Source organism: Pseudoliparis swirei, chromosome 3 (genome assembly GCF_029220125.1).
Source record: "Pseudoliparis swirei isolate HS2019 ecotype Mariana Trench chromosome 3, NWPU_hadal_v1, whole genome shotgun sequence".
In the NCBI taxonomy this organism is placed as follows: Eukaryota; Metazoa; Chordata; class Actinopteri; order Perciformes; family Liparidae; genus Pseudoliparis; species Pseudoliparis swirei.
Window position 1 is genome coordinate 18,569,113 of NC_079390.1, and position 20,148 is coordinate 18,589,260.

The 20,148-nt window shown below is 42.5% G+C and overlaps 1 protein-coding gene across 5 annotated transcripts in view; it reads right to left on the reverse strand.

Moving 5' to 3' along the window:
* Nucleotides 1-20,148, reverse strand: part of pknox2 (pbx/knotted 1 homeobox 2) — a 118,758-nt gene that overhangs the window by 89,755 nt on the left and 8,855 nt on the right. For 2 of the 5 annotated variants that reach the window (XM_056444528.1, XM_056444543.1), the window contains one exon: nucleotides 2,089-2,164. The gene's annotated coding sequence lies outside the window, so the exon portion shown is untranslated. Of the gene's footprint in view, nucleotides 1-2,088; nucleotides 2,425-4,626; nucleotides 4,708-5,054; nucleotides 5,095-20,148 lie in introns of those variants that run through there. The other 3 variants (XM_056444533.1, XM_056444551.1, XM_056444573.1) reach the window with 3 other exon arrangements.

Sequence of the window (20,148 nt, forward strand, 5' to 3'; positions counted from 1 at the left end):
TGGTAAAACCTTGAATTAAGTTCAAGAAATAATGTCTTTTTCCAATATCTGCACATGGCTGCTGTGGTTATCATGGGAAAATACTGTGGTTATGGCATACACACTGAGGTGAGGCAACTAAAACACTTGGCAGAGCTGAGTGAAGGATCATAGTTCCGCTTCATAAACACTGATGTTCATGCAGATTTGTGATGAGACGTGAGCACCGTTCTCCTGCATGAAAGTCAAGCGCACCACACACACACACACACACACACACCTGACCTCCAAATTGGTGCTTTCCGCCCCGCTACATTCGGAGCTTAAGACGAATGTTGGATAAATAACTGTGAGGTACCGAACCATCCAAAGTGGATCCTATATTCCAATACGTATGTGTCGACAGATGAAGCTGCATCCGTCCCCCAATAACGCGACCCTTGAGAAAAGTGTCGAATCCGCAGTTAATCCCGTGAAGCTGCAGACAGAATGTCCTCCTCAAACCTGATGAGCATCAGTCGTCCTATTTTAGTGAGGCCGGTCAGAACCAATGACTGTCTGACCTAGCTGAAAATTCAATTCACCCGGAAAAAAATGAAATAAAGAGAGAGAACGAGACGCACTGAGCGCAGCGTGACGCTCCTGCAACAGAACACATCGGCTCCTGCGGTGATGAGGATGCACACGTGGAGGCACGTCTGCTCTAAACTGTCCAGGTGTTACAGACATACTGTACACACAGTTTACACACCCGAGACCTGGTGAGACCTGGTGAGACTGAAGAGAAGCCCAATTCGGCTTCCGGGTTGAGTCACAAATGCTTTGAACCGAGTGGATCCTTAAAGGTATAGATTAATACGCTTTAACAGCTACGACGCGTCTTAAAAAGAGAGGCGGGGCTCAAGCTCACTGATACATTAAAAGAGGAATAAACAGAGAGAGAGGGTTTCATTCAACCTCAAGATGAAAACATTTCTCAGAATCATTTTCGATTCAGGAAGAACAACCACATCTTTTTCAGATCTCCAAATCAATTTGCAATTAGTTGCAAACAGAGGCGAGCAGAGGACATTACGTCCTCTGCTTTATTTCAATCTGAACCAGAGGGACAGGCCGTTACATTAAAATGCTCCTCGACAGCAATTTCCCCCTAATTTCTAATATCATTGTCTCTGGAAGGACGCAGGTGGAGATGGACAACAACAACAAACAGGAGTTCAGTTCTGTCAAACCATTCCCCGTGCATGATCTAAGGCTTTTAATCACCATATTAGCGTGTTCACACCACGGTGTAATAAGAACTGCTTGTGAGAGTCCTCCGTCTCATGATCTGTTGTTGATCGATACTAAAAAGAGCTGAATGCGTCGACAGCATTGTTAGCTGCTGCATTAGGATCATCATTAAGTCATCACAGCACTGGGATCATCTTTTCTCTTCACATGGTCTCACGGGCTTGTTCAGGTATAGAACATTTGGGGAAACCATAATCCAACTTGTGCTCTGTGGGGCAGCACTTCCATTTCCATGTCAGATGACAAAATGAAATCACCCAAATTCACCCAAATTCCCATTGGGTCACATTCATTTTACACAAATAGTGGGTTTGTTACAGAGTGAAATATCAATTATATATATATACATATATACAGTATATATATATATATATATACATACAAATATAAAATAATAATAATTATATATATACATATATATATATATTTATATAATTATTATTATTTTTATATAGATTGAAGTTCCAACAAGAACTGAACACACAAAAAAGATTATCACATTTAGGTGTTAAGAAAATGTCAAGAAAATGTGCTCAAACGATTGAACTGATCTTCAGCTTTTTTCCGGCTGAAGTGAACTGCAGGTGATCGGTAGCGGTGGACTCTGGCACGGCTCCGTCTTTATAGCATGAATTACATGTGATTGTGTGCTCTAGAATTAAATCAGACTGGTGCTGGCCTACAAAGAAATAGATTATCTGACAGACATGTTGTGTCTATCATGAAACACACACAGCTTTGTTATAACACTTAAACAAACACAAGCACACGGCCGGGTTTATCACGAGGTTTATCGGAAGGTAACTAACAACTTACAGTTGGCTTGTCCACAGCAACGCAGCAGCTTTCAGTCTCTGCTCCGCGGCCCTTGATCCAACTCTCCACACAGAGCCTGAAGACAGATGACGACGTTTAAGCAAGACAGCTTAATAAGGTCAGCGTTATTACTGAAAAGGACATTAAAAATGTTGGCATAGAGAGAAAGTGGAAAAACTGTAAAAGAGGTCCATGCCAGCAGGAGTGCAGTACATGTGAAGCTCCACTATTTCACAAGTCATTATCTTCACCTGATATAATAACGCTTTGCAATCACACGTCCACTGATGGACTCAGTAGTTAACGGAGCCGTCCGCCTCAATTGCGTTTAGAGGATAAAATGTTAACCCCACGGGAAGACCAAAACCAACAACATGCATCCATCAATACTTTATGACTTCCCGAGCAGGTCTCTGGCTCAAATATATAGAGATATTTTTTTACGGCTCAGTAATTTCCCAAAACAGCTGGGCTCTTTCATTTTTATTAAACGTTACTCAAGCAGGAGGAAATAGTGCATTTGTAAGGGACTACTTTCAGCGGCGGATTAATCCACACGTGGCGCTCTCGTGTGTATTTGTGGCAGCAGGACGGTGTACATGGGACTGAGTCAAATGAAACCACAGTGCGTATGTTCATGGTGAGGAAAGAACATGTCAGCCGGTGCAACAGTGAGGCCCATTGATGTGATAATTAATGGAGCTCTATGGCACCGAGGAAGAAGATGTCTCAGTTATAGGATTCAAACACAATACATGTGATAATAGATTTATTCACTGCTGGTTTTGGTCTTTTCATGGGGTTTGTTGAGGATACCAAAGTATGTAGAATCTATGTAGAATGTATCCTTTAAGTAAGTATCCTGCATAGTGGACCTTAAATATCAACCACACATCTAAAACTGATCAAATTGATTCTTTGCCATTCACACATTATTCCAGTCGTGGTATGCTCTTAAACATCATGGATGGACACAAAGTCATGTTCATTGTTTAGTTAATAAGTGTTTGATTGTATCCTATCGCAATGCTGTAAATAACAAACATATCTAAGTATGCCACCTAGGTCTGGTTTGTGTACTTTCTAGTGCGATGCCTTTGACTAGGGACACCAACGCAGTAGCTCAGTAATGTCAATACTCCACATAAAGGGCAGTTACTTAGGACAGGAAACAAGCGGATAACATGCGAGACCCTTGTTGCATTTAAACCAGGGATGCAATGGCAACGCGGTATGCGTCCGAGGCCACTTTGACAAAGCAAATCTTTCAAACGCTTCTCAAGGTCTTCCTCAGATGCTCAGATAAAGAAATGAATGAGCATTATTTAATATCTTTCAGACATTTACAAAATTACTATTTCCAAGGTTAAGAAGGAACTTTCACACATCCACCCACTCCCACCCTCCCACCCACCCTCCCATCCATTATTATTAAAAAATAAAATACTGATTGCGTTGTCAAACTTTTGGAAACATTTGAAATTTAAAGTACTTGTATACAGAAATAGGTCCTTTTTAAGTCATACACACATACATGTGTGCTTTATTGGTTTGTATTGGGTTATTATTGCCTCATAACTACTAATAACTTGATTTACCGTCAGTTAATTATTTATTAACGATAAGCAAGATGCATCTTATTATCGTTTTCAGCGAAGTGGTGAAAACAGGGAGGTCCGAGAGCCTCGGTAACTCAAATTCCTTTCAGCAATTGACTGGCTGGCCAAGTCTGAAGCACACGGGGCACAGCGCAGCGGAGAGCGTTATGGCGCACATGCAAAAGATTTAAGTTCAATCAGGCATTCAGGGCTGGACACCTGATCTTTCGCTTAAAGCCCCTCCAGAACAGTGGGAGTGTGGCCGGGCCTCACAGCAGGCCGCCTACCTCCAGCAATCTGCGAACACAGAGCCTCTGAAGGGATGGTATTTACCCGGTCCCGCAGAGCTCAGTGGGGACCACTGTGTGTGTGTGGTAGGTAGGTACAACCAGAGGCCCCAAGTGCGTGTGTGCGTGTGTGTGTGTGTGTGTGTGTGTGTGTGCATGTGGGGGCTGGAATGAAAGCTGTGGCGATTTAACGAGAAGAGCTGAAACATTTACCTTTTTTTACCAATCTCTCTAAAGGCGGGGCAAGAGGAGAAGAAAATATAAAAAAAGTTAATATTCTACCCCACTGTCATGCAAATTTGGAGAAAACTCAATTAGGAGTGTTTACAACATTTGAGATGTGGCTAATAAAGTGGTTCATTGAACATAGAATAGATAAACATCCAGCTTTTATGAGGAAATTGCGGAACCATTTTCTGAAGATTGTTTTCAATAATTAATGTTGTTCAAGTTTGCATTTTCTAAACTCTCCAATGAAAACAAAAAGCAGGAATGTGGCAGCTGGCGCTCGATTACATTGATTTGAATACACTTATCCCCATATAAAATGTATTTAATGTCGTTTTGAAAACAGACTTTTTGGTTAGTCTCACAGTTTCTTTCTAATCCCGTACAGTCGGTCCAACTCCTCCCAACCTCATTCCAATACTCACTCTTCATCTGGAGGGAAGTCCAGCTATTAGTTGGACCTGGCTTAATTTCCACTAACGGCTACAATAAAAGATGTGGAGCTCAAGCTTTGAAAGAAAATAGTGCAAGTCAACGACAGTAAAGACACGCTCAAAGCCCAGGAAGAGGAGAAATTCTTCAGGATGGAGCTCGAGTTTCACTTCCAAACAGCCCCCAAAGACCATGAGAGATTTGGGTGAGGGCATTTCTTAGGTTTCTTAGGGCCACAAAGAAAACATTTTAGCCTCTCAGTAATCCTTCCCGAAGCCCTCTCTAAGCTACAAGGGCCCTTCCTCCCTCGGCCACCCCTTACGGGCCCGTCTGGGCTCCCGGAGGAGCGTCTCTGTCTCCCGAAACCCGCCAAACACACCATTCGCCATCGCTGGCACGACCCCTCTGGGACGCGGCTGACCTTCCTGTTGACGTCAAAGCAAACCAGAGCTGGAGCCGGTGCAGCGAGGGGCTCCACCCAGGGGGCTGGAGGTCGTCTAATCACCGTGTTCCTCACGAAAGCCGCAGAGGAAACATTAGCATTCCTGGATCTGCCCAGCATCACTCACACTGCAGCCTCTCCGTGTGTTTACAGGTACACACACACACACACACACACACACACCGTCAGTCTGTTGTCTCACCTTCTTTCTATTGCTGCTGCTCCAGACCTCACGTTGTCGTGTGCCTGCCATTGATCTCACAGCGGGAGTTACTTTGCAGATTTAGATTATGTATGCAAAACAACTGCATACAGGATGTCATAAAGAGGAAATGTTTTATCACAGCATAAAAATACAACAGAAACGTACTACAGTATGTAAACTAAAGACATTAACAGTGTTGCTTCTATCAATCCAATAAAGAGCTCAATAAAAGCTTCATGAGGGCCTCTGCTATTGGTCGCCACAGGCAGCGTCTATAAAGGAGACGTGATGCGTAGCGCTTCAACAACGAGGCATTTGGTCGATTAGTCGATGAACAGAAAGTATTGCAGCAACTTTTTTTATCAGATTTACTGTTGCCTGCATTACTCTGCTTTGTATAATTACAAATAAATATTTTTGGCTGTATCATCTTGGGCTCTGAGGAAAGTTGATGGGCACTTTTGACTAATTCTTTTTTTAACCTTTTTTTATTTGTATATGTTAGGTTCAGTAGGATGAGCCTAAACCTTTCAGTTATCAGCACAATTTGAAACTATTTCTCACATATTCCAGACAAATAAATGCATGGAGAAAATAATGAGCAGACTTTTCTATCTACAAATTTGCTTTACAATCTGTGCACATACGGCATCCCTGTTCCAGGACCTCACATCGGAGCAGGAAAAACTAAAATGAAAAACTTTTACTGAAGTGAGATTTTGAAGGTAATACTTACATCATAGTGTTTTTACTTAAAGGGCCAGTATGTGGGATTTGGCATCTGGTGGAGAGTTTGCAGATTGCAACCAAGTGAAACGTTTCCCTTGGGCCAAGCATGTAGGAGATTTACAGCAGTGCAAATGTCCCCATCTAGAGCCAGGGTTAGGTTTATCCCTTCTGGGCTACAGAAGAAACATGGCTAATGCTCTGTGAAGAGGATCTGCTCCGTATGTGGGTATAAAGGGCTCAGAACACAACCATTCATATGTGTAGGGGATCAGACGTGAAAGAAAACATACATATTAATATGAAATTCCAATATATCTTATATGTTATACCAATAGATCCCCATACATGCCCCATACTGTAACTTTACGTGAGGAATCTGACTATTCTTCCACAGTATGCGAGTATAAAGTAGGCAGTGTCCAAAGTCATGATAATCCTGACACACACATCCACAGTCAATTAATTCTGCCTTCAATCAAACAGTGGTAGGAGCAGACATTGCATTCCTTATGTTACGTTTCAGCATTCTTATGACTGAAAGAATTGGACTATATTGTGGACGCGTTGTGTTTCTGGTGAAATGGTTGTCTTATTGCTGCACTGTGTACAACATTTGCTCATATCAATAATGGGATGTGCTCCAATGCGTCAGGGAAACCCTGGGAGAGAATCTATTCTCATTTGACTCATTTGATTTCACCGCTTGCATTTGTGGCAAAGCAGGTTTGGAGAAGACGCAGAGACGATTAAATATTCACTACTTCCTGCCTAAACTTCCTCTGTGATCGTATGGAGGCTCGGTTCGGTGGAGAGAAAACTCCAAATGGACATCTTTAAGATTCCCAAATCCTCCTCTTTTCTTGCGAGCAGAGCTTTGGGGTCAAGGTGTGAAGGGAGGACCAAAAGACCCGTTTCCCACAATCCCTCTGCAGCTATAGCCCCCCAGCTGTTCAAGGGCTTCCATAACAACAGCTGCGCAGAGGTTTAGTGGTTCATGTTGCTATGACAACAGCAGGATCAATTGGCATGCACAGACTCAGGGCTAATAGCAAAAGTGACATTATACCATAATTCCATCTCAATAAAACACAGGCAGGTTTTTTACTGCACTGAGATTCAGGGGGACATAAAAAATAAATAAAAGAGGCAAATAATTAATTTTGCATGATAACGCCTGTGGCTCGTGCGCCCAGAACTCGCAGGAATCTCCCACGCTTGGCAACCAACCCAGACACCTCACACTTCAAATCCATTCCCTGGCATTGAAGACAGAGTGTGATTGTTTCCAAGCTCATACAATAGAAGCTAAATAAATCCTGATGCCCGGCAGCTGTATGTGCCACAGATCACTGACCGGCAGGATGTGCGACATTCACGAGTGTTTTCTGTTCTCCTGACAAACAGGATATCGGGTCACTTGGCCACCTTAACAGTCAGACAGTATGGGGGGGAGGGGGTTTACACTATTGTACCAGACCCACGATGAGGTTCACATGCCGGATAAAAGAATCTCGTCACAAGCAGAGCGCTCGGATGCGGCGGAAGGGACGAAACTCTGGGTTCTTGCATCTTTTATCCGGGCCGGACAAACTTCAACCGAATGAGGCTAATTCCGGGGGAATTATGGGGGGCTTGCAGGTATTCCCACGGGAGTAACCGGAGCCAGCGCGGTATCAGCGCAGGTTTAAGCCCAACATTTAACGAGCATGCAGCTGATGCAGACAGCTGAGCCAGACAAAACACAGCACAAACACTCGCAGAGAGTCGACACTAAGACGAGCTCTCTATCCAGCTGCAACACGTCGAACCTACAGCTCGACACAAGGCTCCGACTTTGTGTCTCTCCCTTTCATCAACCCTCGGTTGATATTTGACATTGATAATTCCTCCCTGTCTCGCAGAATATGATAGCCCCTTGTGAACAGTGGGGGGGGGGGGGCCAAACAGGAATCCACTGCTAAAAATACTGAAGTCGTGATGAGTCAGGATGGATAAAGCAAACAAAAAAGAGACTGGTCTAATTTCCTCTAGTCTGGGTTTTGGAGTTCCAATCCTCAGTGCCACCAGTGGATTACTTTATTTAAGGAATCGAGATGCATCAAGATAAAAGAGAAAAAAAGATGTCTGCAGACTAGCGGGATGAAAAGAGATGATCCAAATGGAGGCTAATGATGTGCAAAAAGGAATCACAGACTTAAAGAGAGTAAAGGTAGAGCCCGGAACATGAAAGTGTTTGGTCCCGAGTTGTTTGTGGAGACTCAGTCACACTGTGTTGTGTCTCGTACTGACAAAGACTTCTCTGGCTTGTTTACTTACATTAATTAGGCTGCAAATAATGACAACGTACAGCTACGTTGTAATGTTCACGACGGGCTATTTCACACAACATGTTTTCAGAAATGTAAGAGGAAAAGTTTGGATATATTTTCTTTTCTTAGTCTCAAAACACTAGAAATAAAAGCTAGTTCAGTTTATTTCCTGACCTCCATTCATCTATTATCTCGTTAGCTAGCAAACTTAACTTCTGTTAGCTTGTTCGCTAAATGTTTTAGCTCTTACGATAACATATATTAAGATAAGATAAGATAATTATGTATATGTCCCTCAGCGGGGAAATTTACAGCAGCATAGTGTAAAATGCAAACAGTAGGCATAGTTAAAAAAATAACAACATATCAATTCCTATGCTGGGTATTTATGCACTATGTATGATTAAAAATTATTTATTCATATACTTTAATTACACTGAATAACTGGGGACAAGAGTTAAATTTAGCAACAGCTAACTCTGTGCCGGAGTTCAATCTGTGCCATCTATTTTAGAAGTATGGGAATTTCAAAACAAACACAAACACAGAATTTGTATGATTAAATATGATTTATGAATATATTATAATACACTATATATATATATATATATATATATATATGTATATATCACTGTGCAAAACACACTTTTTTTTATATTCCAGCCCATTTTCCAAAGGCAGAGGTGAGGTAGGTGGTGAACTGGACACGGCGCCCGACGTCTGAACGATGCTTTTTACCCGCTGTGGGCTCTGGTGAGATTCCTGCACTCATGTGCTCTTTCACTTGCACAGAGGCTAATACCAGGATGTGGTTTTTCAAGTGGGTCCTCAGCAAGTTCTCTGTCATAAGCTTAAGGTTTGGAACCATGTCACACTGTTTTGTGCAACATCGTGTTAACACATTTCTCTCCTGGCTCATTCTTGTCGTGGCCTCGCTAATCTTTGAATAACGTCCACATCATTTTCACCGGTGGGAGGAAATCAAAAGGCCTTGTAATATGAGGTCATGTGATCAAATATGTTGACCTCTCTGAATATAAAATGAGTTTTTATTGGGAATATGAGACTCAGATGGACTCCTCTTACTCCACATAATATTAACTGATTTGGAGTAAGAAGCCCCAACATGGCAATAAATGTAAATTTTAGATTTCTGAGGTACATGCACCCATTATCAAACACAATAACATAATAGAAAAGTACAATTATCTAACTACTTGCTGAATAATTTGCTTTTGTCATCAAAAATATGCATGGTAACGGAAGCACCAACTAGTCTTTACACTTTGGCGTTTAAAGCCATATAAATGAGATAGGATTTGAAAACAATACAACATTTTGCATTATTAAAAAACTATGCAGACTGAAAGACTGAACTCATTCAGCATACAACTGTATCTTGTTAAATAGAGTGAAATAATAATAAGTGGGATCACTAAGGATGCAGATTATTCCACTGGACTTTATGAATATGACCACAACGGAAACAGGATGTATTCTATCTCTCCAGTGCTCTACAAAACAATACTCAATGCTAGACTGAATTACTTGCTGAGACAAGATATCTTTGCTGTGCAAAATCCATTAACCGCACCGCAAGTGGATCTGAACAGAAGATCGAAGGCATTCTGGGAGAAACAGCATCTTTTCTTCGGCTTCCGAACAAGCACGCTGTGTTGGTCCAGACTGCCGTGCTGCTGGACACCAGACCTGCTGGATTGCACAGGCTATGGCTCCTCCTGACACAACAGGGATCCAGCTGAAGCTGCTGTTGTGATATGTGGAGAGTGACGGGTATGGTCAGGTCTGTCCTTTTCAATTCAAGAGACACATGTCAGCATAAAGGGACTTCCTCTTCCTTCTAAATACTAATCCAAGACACTACTCTTCTGCACATGGAAAAACAATCTCACATATGCAAACACATGCATGCAAACTGTGTGTGAAAGACTTGTCGACACTGCTGTACGGTCATGAAATATGAAGGAAAATGTGATGTCTTCACATCAGCTGTCTAGACACAGAGAGGAGACGGGATATCGATGGTGGAATCCTCCCTTGTTTCTCAAAAAAAGGTGGAGGCCAGCGAATTTAAGTCCTCAATCCACCTCAGGCGTTGGGTTTAAATCGTCCATTCATCACACCAGCAGTCCGTCAGTGGCAACATTTTTCCAAGTGCAAAATGCACCTGGAGTAAAAGTTGGAAATGAGTCAGCAATTTTACAATTCCGGTTCCCTCCGAATGATTCCTGGGGGGTACCGAGACCAAAGGGACATATTCGGGACCGGGTGGACCCGGGCTATCACCCCAAAAAGAGACCAAATCTCTGGGACCCCTAAATCGAATTGACCCCTTTAAAAAAAATGTTTGACCACTGGGTCATGAGCAGCTACCCACCCGGACCATGTGAAGTCAGTGCAATTTTTTGAATGGGGCTTTTTTTAGATGCCGGGACTAATGTCAGCGGTTGAAACAAGATATCTTAACTTTTGGGTCTACTTATATAAAATATGTGAGTGAATGTCCCTCTTGAATTTTGAAGCTTGCTAAGAAATGCTCAATGAGACATATACAAGTTGGATTGTATGCTTCAAAAATGATAATAGTGGTGTTCATTTGTCAAGATTATCTTCATGGACAAAAAAGAAAGTTATTATAAACATTTGTTTGCCACAGATCTCATCTTCTACAAGACTCCAAATAATTCCAGTAGTAACGTCTCATTTGCTTCTTGTGAAGGGAACCAGTTTAACTTCCTGTTGGCCGACAAAAATATGTCATTCCTGCTGCACTCTACATCTCGCGAAGCACCCTGAAGAAAATTACATTTGAATCTTCGTAGTGTGAATTGATTTGTATTGAACGGTAGATAATTAATTATCTTTTTTTGGCATAGTTATGGCCGCCATGAAGTAACAGTGAAATACGATGGAGGGACAAAAGAAAGGTATTCATGTTCTGTCTATTCCCGACTGACTGGACTCAGTATTACACGGATCATCCGCGATAATCACCGCCTTCATAGCGAGATGTCGTCGGACCATAATAAACACAACCATCAGCAAACTCAAGGACTCAGAAGTGGATGGAGCAGGGAACGCGGCAGGTTACTTTGCTTCAGTAAAGGAGACTGCTTGTATGCAGAGATCATCATCAAATTGGCGTCGCTTCCCCTCAGGCACACAGAATTATTAAAGAATGTAGAAAGTGTGAGGAGGGGAAATAATGTGTGCCGGTATTTTGAATATCTCGCTTTGTTTTTTTCACATTTGAGATGGAAATAATAGACTTAACAAAACCCAAATATGTGCATGTACACGAATATGTGCTGAGTCACACATCCATCTCACAAGCTTATTATGAGCGATTAGCACCTGGAGGCAGCGCCACCTCACTCACTAAGCCAAAACCGTACCACCGGTTACAGTTGATTCATATCTATATATACTGTATATATATATATATATAGCCAATAGCCAAATATTGTCTTCTTGTGTGCAAATTAATGGCATTAGCAAGCATAAATATAAGACAATAATTGGCTACATTAGCTATATAAGGCCTATAATATACAGTATATATATATATATATATATATATAGATATAATATTATATGAATTGTTTCTGCAATTGAATGGCATAAGCAAGAAGCTGTTGTTTTGCTGCCCAGAGAACAATCACTCGTGTGTAATCTTCCGTACATTCTCTATTTTACAATCATCTGCTCTGCAATCACCAGCCACACGTATCTCTAAATGTAGTATCTTGTGAAGAGCTTTGTGCTGGAAGGCTAATGAAGGAAGTGAAGCATCTTATCGAACGGTATTTTGGATGATTTATTATTTTTATCTATATTTAAAAGGGACCATGTACAGTTAAAACATAAATGTCACCATTCGATGCACAGTACCAGAGTGTAGCCTCAGCGTGACGTTTGCATGTACGGTGGCTCTGAGTGGTCAAACACACCGGACGGGTGCGGAAAAAAAAGAAATGCTGAAAATCAAAGCTGTTACAAAAACAAGAATCTTTTATCAGCTTGTAAGCTTGTAAACGCTGCTACAAAGTGAGGTGGTGTTAATTTCTAAATGTGTGACCACCTTGTACCACAAACACAGACTTGTTGTATTTTAGGCCTCCCGTGTTGAGGGAAGAGTAAATGAGTGAAAGCGGAGGGATTTCGGACACCAGGCCTTTGCTTTCTTTTAGACACAATTTATTTGGGGCTCCATCATGTACATAAACCACGATTTTGGAGAAAGCTGAAGAAGCACCATTCTCTTTGTGGCATGAATTCAAACAGATGCAGTCTTCCAGTCACTATCGTATTATGTATATAAAAGGTGCAACTTCTGAGATGTTAATATGCTATTTGAGCAGTGAATCTAAACACCCTTTCATTGTCTGGGCATGAAACAGACCGGGACGCCGGGAAGACACAAACACAATCGACTTGGCAGAGACGGCAGAGGAAGAACTCGGAATTCCCCGTCACCGTCTGAAGTCAGCTAACCTTTTTTGTGTGTTTTTTTTCCTACTGTCTCTTCCCTCCGAAAGGCAGAAAGTTAACCGTTTCACTGACGTGCTTGGATGTCTCCTTCCGTTCTTTTCTCCGTGTTCGCATGATGCTCGGAATACTGCAGGATATCCCCGTGGACTCGATGCACAATGAACTGACGGTCAGGTGTTCTCTGCCTTTCCTCACATTAGAGATGCACCGCTTGTTTCACGGCCCCCTCAGCCCCATCTCCAGGTAGTTAAATACAAAGTACTTTCTGTCCATTTCCCCCCGAACAGAAAAATAGTGTCTTTAAATTTAAGATGCTCTGCCATCTGTACTAAATGTCTGTGGCGCTTTATGAATGCCACTGACCACGGGGGGAGAGCGGGACGGCGGTGTGACGGTTCACTGAGACGGAGAGAGACTGAGGGATTCACACACACACACACACACACAGGGTTTGGAGAAAGAAGGGGAAAAAACTCACACATCCTCAAATCAATTTTCTCGTACACTCACAGACACACACACACACACACACAGACACACACACACGGCCTGTTATAAAGTGGGCGTCAAGTCATCCCTCGTCTCTTGCCGTGCACGTCTCACCTTCATAGTCCGACCGGCTGGACTCTTAGAGCCACGACTCTCAGAGAGGCGTCTCCACGCCTCCGTGTTCACCTCTATCTGGGATTGTTTTTTGTTTTTCTCGTTAGAATTTAAAACAAACAACCGAAACCCAACCTCCCGGCGGATGGTTTTCCCACGGTGTTTTAGCCCTCAGAATGGACAACAGCATGTTCTTGGATCGAACCAACCGGCTCAAGGCCTCACCCAGAACTGAATTTGATTTCAAGATGTCACAGTCCTTCACGCGGGTCACTGCTGACCCTGCACGGTGGCTTTTACGATCGGAGTCCATTTCTCTTTATTGTCGGACACTGAATGAAGCGTAAACTGTGTCTATGCCCTCAGTTGCACTTCGGGCGTGAACTTCAGTGCCTTTGCGTGGCAGCATTTGACCATCTTAGGGAGATTTCACATAGACTGACCCCCCCCCCAAAAAACCTCCCCTCGAGAGCTAAACAAACAAATCCGACCCGCAATCAGCACTATCGCATTTCAAACGGCCATTTACACCTCGCTGACACCGCAGCGATGCCCAAAGCGGTGCCAGCCGGCCGACGGGCACAGACACACATACCACGGGGGTCGTGTGAGACCTTGACCGGGGGCTTTCTCTCCCGACCCACCGAGGGCTATGACACGGCACCGCAGCGCCTCGGAGCCGACCCGCCTATGCGCCGACTCGGCAGCTGTTTAGAACTCCCTTTTAGCTCCAAGAAGTTTCTCAGGGGAATGGAGGCGTGTGTCGCTCCGCGCAGCCTTTTTGTCAATGTGGTAACATTTTGATGATGTAAGTCTTCTAAACTCTGTTATGAAGTTCTCCGGGAGGCTTTGTCACTGAAAAAAATGTTTGGGGATGAATCTACATTTTTTTTCCAGATGTTTGTTTCTATTTCCCGGTAAGATACATGTTTTGACTGTTGTCAAAAAATATTGAGCCAATGGTATTTGTGATAAACAATCATCATTAATGTGTCTATAATGACCAAGTGGTCAATAGAACAGTTCATCCCTGTTCTGTAATGCAGTCTCTTAAACCTGGAAAAGATACTATAGCTTAATACAATATCTAATCTCACATCACGATGCGGATATGAGCCTTATTTAGAAATTGTGTGGGTTCTATGAATAACTTGGGTATCTGTGGAGACTCAGTGGGGCCCTCACTTCATCATGCAGGCTCTGCTTCAGACGTCTCTGCGGTGGAGATCTTTTACCTTTCGTTCAAACTTTCTGTGAAACATCTCTATCTGACTCTCAGTGTGCTGGTGCCGCGTATTGATAATTGCAGAAATGCTATTGAATTGAATAGACCATCTTTTTTTCAAAAATATCTGTAATCACATTCTAAATATGAATTTAATATTCCTCCTGAACAACTCGCTGAATGGAAGAAATGCTGCAAATGGCTCATTATGTCGATTTTATTTGGCCCTGCAGCATTTTTGGCAGCGAACCTTTCGCTAACCTGAGCCAACAGCCTGTAAAACACAAACTGAAACTGAAACGTTTGGCGTCAAAGACGTTGTTCCCGTTATTTAGTGGTGAAAAAGCTGCACGCATCCACGGTGCTGCTGCTGCTGCCGCAGTACGAACACATTCTTTTTTATTTTATCCGAGAGGCTGATTTTATGGACACGTCTTTAAGACGCATTCAAATTGTTTTTGTTTGTAAACCATTTTGAATTCTCGGTGGCGGCAGGTTCAAAATACACCTTTTGAAATGAAACTGTGGACATGCAGAGCAGAAGTTCTCCACCACTGCGGCTTCACATTTCCCTCCATACATCGCTCTCCGGTGGGGTTTAATACACTGTGAAAATTGGACTTTAATTGCGTGGTAAAATTTGAAGTTATTGCATTTTTTTAAAAATCCCTGTGTCTTTATAGGCAGTTCAGACTGACTCGAGGCAAGGCATCACGACTGGACTCGGTCCTGATTGGCTCCCCTCATTAAATAACTGCCGGAATGTGTCCAGGCATGGCACTGCATTAAAGTGGAAAAACAGGTTCACCTCATTTCATTTGGAAGAGCTGCTGTGTCGGTCAGTCGTGGCCATATTAGGACTGGTCGGCCTTCACCGCGCTCAAATGGTTCAAATCAACCTCTGACTGAACCTTGTTCGTAAAACGGTAATAAAAGAAATGGCTCGTGCCTGGAGTTATTGTGCATTTACACAATATTATGGAACCGTTAACAACATTTGAGGACAATCTGGAAAGACTTTAATTGCCAAAAGTATAAAGGAGCGCGTAAAATGTGAAACGTCGAAAGAAAGAGTTGCACAGATATTGAAGGGAACCCTTCGAAGTAGCACTCTTATGACTGAAACCTCCACATCTGTCATTTAGATTGGGCCAGATCTATGCAGCAGACAGCTGCCGAAGTCAAATAGCATATCGGTCTGTCTTTTCACAATAGTCTCCATTATGCTCCTCGTCGTGTTATGTCTTCTGCAAACACAGAGAACCAGAGAGAAAAGCATTACAAGGAGCTTTACTTTGTTCCTCTGAAGCCGACACTCGTGCAGATTCACCCGCTACTAAATAAAGAGGAATATGACCACTTTCTAGATTTCTGAACACACATACATTTGATAAGACATCCCATTTCTTCCCGAATTCCTCACTTTTCAGGAAGGTGTCGAACAATACGATCTTTGGGAGAGCGAGGCTCTTATCGCGGCACATCTCCTAACATGCTAATTACCCCGCACACAGTTTGAGTTCATTTATTATGCATGAAATAATCTAATATGATGACTGGGATAATTATGCGCACACAGATAAGATAAAAGAGTAGTAACCAATTATGGAGCGGGAGTTGGGGAAATGTAATTATTCTTTGTCGTGGAAAGAAGTCTCGGCTCGAAAAAAGAAAAGGAAAAAGAGAGAGAAATAAAATGGGGGTTCAGTCTTTCTTTCAGTTCTCAGTGCTGCAATTAACACGTGGGATCATGTCTGCACTCCGTTGTGGTGTTTAAGGAATGTGGTTTTGATTGAGCACACGGTAACATCGAAGCATTTAAGGGACAAAAATAAGGTTCATTCACAGTCCCCAGCTCGCTCTCTGAGGCTCCTCACACACGCCGCGAGGCTGCCATGTTCACAACGTGTGTGGGGGGGGGAGGGAGGGGGGGAGAGAATCTAAGCGGCGTGCCTTTAGCCATCGCAAATCAAAGGAAACCCAGACTCGGCAGTGGTATAATTTTTGGGGTCTGAGTTCTGAATTAAACTTTTACGCGATGAAATGTGGCGGTGCTGGAAGTGAGGGACATAAATGTCTCACGGCTGCTTCAGGGGTTATATAACCACATGAAGAAAAACAAAATTCATGATTAATACAGACATCATCTGAGTCTGACTGACTCACTAAAAGCCCATTTATCTGACTCAGGTCTCTCCACATGTCCTGAAGCCTCTGTCACCCATTAGCCGGTCCAGGTTTTCTCCTGATTACTAACAGAGCCGACGCTCCGGGCCCAACCCGGCACTCTGACACCAGTCGACAAAAGTCGGAGTGTTCCCGAAGACGGCCTCCGCAAACAACGCTAAAAACCCCCTTTCGACGGGATCGCCAGATTTGTAAACTGGCAGCAGAACTGTGAGTAAAAGTCTCCATGTGGGGGTTGATCCTGCAGTCCTTTCAGAACCGGAAGTGAAGGATAATGAATGTGGACAAAGAGATTTAAACGAACCATCAGCCGCCCCCCTGCTCTGTGGCTTCAAACTAAAGGTTAATGTCAGTGGCACCCGTGTTTCCTTACACGCTCAGCAAAGTCGTAATGTTCAGAATGTAATGAAGTAAGAAGAGGGGGAAGGCCACGACTGCTGGTTCGTACAGCTGATGCCAGCAGAGCCAGTCCCCTCACTCCCCTGTGGCCGACATCACAAGGATCCAATGCGAGGTCCTGGGACAGGGATGTCGTATGTGTACGGATTGTAAAGCCCTTTGAGGCACATTTGTAATTTGTGATATTGGGCTATATAAAATAAACTGAATTGAATTGAATAATCACATTGCAACTCTTTATAGATTACACTTTCTGGCATGATGTAGAGTGCATTGTGTGTCCAACTTGGAGAACATGTCTCCCACAACTGTGTTCGGGGGACGCTGTTTTTTTTTAACCAGGGAACAGAGTAAATCAATTTCCTTCACTCACACACTCTACATGAGTCACCATGCAGTCCTGTCTGTGTGTGTGTGTGTGTGTTTTCTTCTTTTCACTGCCCCTGTACAAATAGTTTGGTTCATTAGTGGTTCTCAAATACCAGCAAAGACTAAAGTGAATTGACATGTTTTAACCCTCCTGTCGCCTTCGGGTCAATTTGACCCGATTCAATGTTTAATGTCGGTGTTCTTTCGGGAGTCAACAAACAAACATAAAGTACCTCACACTTAAACTTGGAAAACAATATTAATTCTAATAATTTTCTGGAGATTTTAATAGCTGGGGTCATATTGACCTCAAGGGTAAAATATGTTAGTAAATATAAAGGTAACAGGAGGGTTAAACATTGAATCGGGTCATATTGACCCGAAGGCAACACAAGGGTTAAAGTTAACAACTAAATAGTTGTTGGCGTTTTGCCATCCTCCTCCCGAGCGGTGCAGCTCTCACCAGAGAGGAGGGGGGAAGCGAGGCGGCTCACTCCGGAGCGACTTCCATCGGCAGCTCTTTGTTTTATCCTCTGAAAGTAAGCCGTCACTGGCCCGACGTGGCACGGCCCCTCATTGTTGAGCCCGCTGTGAAAGATTGTAACTGTTCGGGGGTTAAATGTTAATAAAGGAAAGACTTCCTGTCTCATGCCTCGAGTTACTTTTTAGTTGAACCCAACGGCATGATCTCCACCTAACCTCACGATTGCTTTTACTGCCCAAACATTACCAGAACTATGAGTCATGCTCTTATTTCTGGGAGTGGATATTGACTTGTTGCAATAAAACGCACTTTGCATTTGGGTTTAGAGATTTGGCCGATGCGTGACTTCAAAACATGTCTCATGAGTTGGGTTGAAAACGCTTTTTACACTTCTCTCAAAACATTCAAATGTGGTTGTGAACCATATACAGGACTGTCTCAGAAAATTAGAATATTGTGATGAAGTTCTTTATTTTCTGTAATGCAATTAAAAAAACAAAAATGTCATGCATTCTGGATTCATTACAAATCAACTGAAATATTGCAAGCCTTTTATTCTGATTTATTGCTGATTATGGCTTACAGCTTAAGAAAACTCAAATATCCTATCTCTAAATATTAGAATATCATGAAAAAGTATACTAGTAGGGTATTAAACAAATCACTTGAATTGTCTAATTAACTCGAAACACCTGCAAGGGTTTCCTGAGCCTTGACAAACACTCAGCTGTTATAAATCTTTTTTTTTACTTGGTCTGAGGAAATATTAAAATTTTATGAGATAGGATTTTAGAGTTTTCTTAAGCTGTAAGCCATAATCAGCAATATTAAAAGAATAAAAGGCTTGCAATATTTCAGTTGATTTGTAATGAATCCAGAATGCATGACATTTTTGTTTTTTTAATTGCATTACAGAAAATAAAGAACTTTATCACAATATTCTAATTTTCTGAGACAGTCCTGTATGTGCATTTATTACCTTCGCATTGAAAATGCGGAAGGTTTTGTTTTGATCGCCGTGTATTTATTTATTTATTTGTATGCATGTTATTCGCATAACAAAAAAAGTTTTAAACCGAATCGCATGAAATTTGGTGGGATGATTGGTTATTATCCGGGGATCATTTGATTAGATTTTGGGATCGATCGGGTCAAAGGTCCAGGTCATGAAAAGGTCAAAATCTTCTTTTTACCATAGCACGGTCAATTTGTATCCAATTGGCATGCAACTAATGCCAAAATGTTCATAATTCAATGCCCAATCTTGTGATATGCGAAGGTATGCGCTCTACCGAGTGCCCGTTCTAGTTTAGTCTGTTTTTGGCCATATTCATTCAATAAGATAAGATAAAATAAGATAATCCTGTATTGGTCCCACAGTGGGGAAATTTCCGAAATGGGAATTCTTATGTAAAGCTCAACGCTACTGGCTAAACAGTTGGACTCCAAGGTGACAGGGGACTCTTGTCTTGCAGCGTCAGCGGCATTGAGACCATTTGAGACCTTTTGAGACCATTTGAGACCGACGTGAGGCGACAATCGACACGCCGGACGCACTGACACATCAAAAGCCTCAATTAAATATAATAATACAGGAATTAAACAGTCCGGTCCTCCTTTAATATCTGAAGAGCGACAAGTCTTATGAAACACCATAAAAGATGACGCCTTCCCACATAAAACTGCACTGCACTTTGACCAAGTCATGCTTTTACAGCCGGGGACTGAGAGGAAGTCATTTTGCAGCTAATAAGAGCGATGAGTGAAATGCTCTCACTGACGTCCGTCCATGAGCTGCACTAACAAGTGATTCACCAGGCATCCGCAAAGACCACTCGGAGGTCAGCAGCAAGTTTACAAGTGGATGTGGAGAGAGAGAGAGGCACTTCTGCTCCAAGTCTCACGACAAAATAAAGGAGCAGCTATAGAACGAGAGAAAATATTGTCCTTCAGATCAATTGTGTCCTGGAGTGCAATAAGCCGAAACATTCAGATGAGATACGAGTGGCACGAAAGAGCAAAACACTTGAATAATATCTCCGGAGAGGACT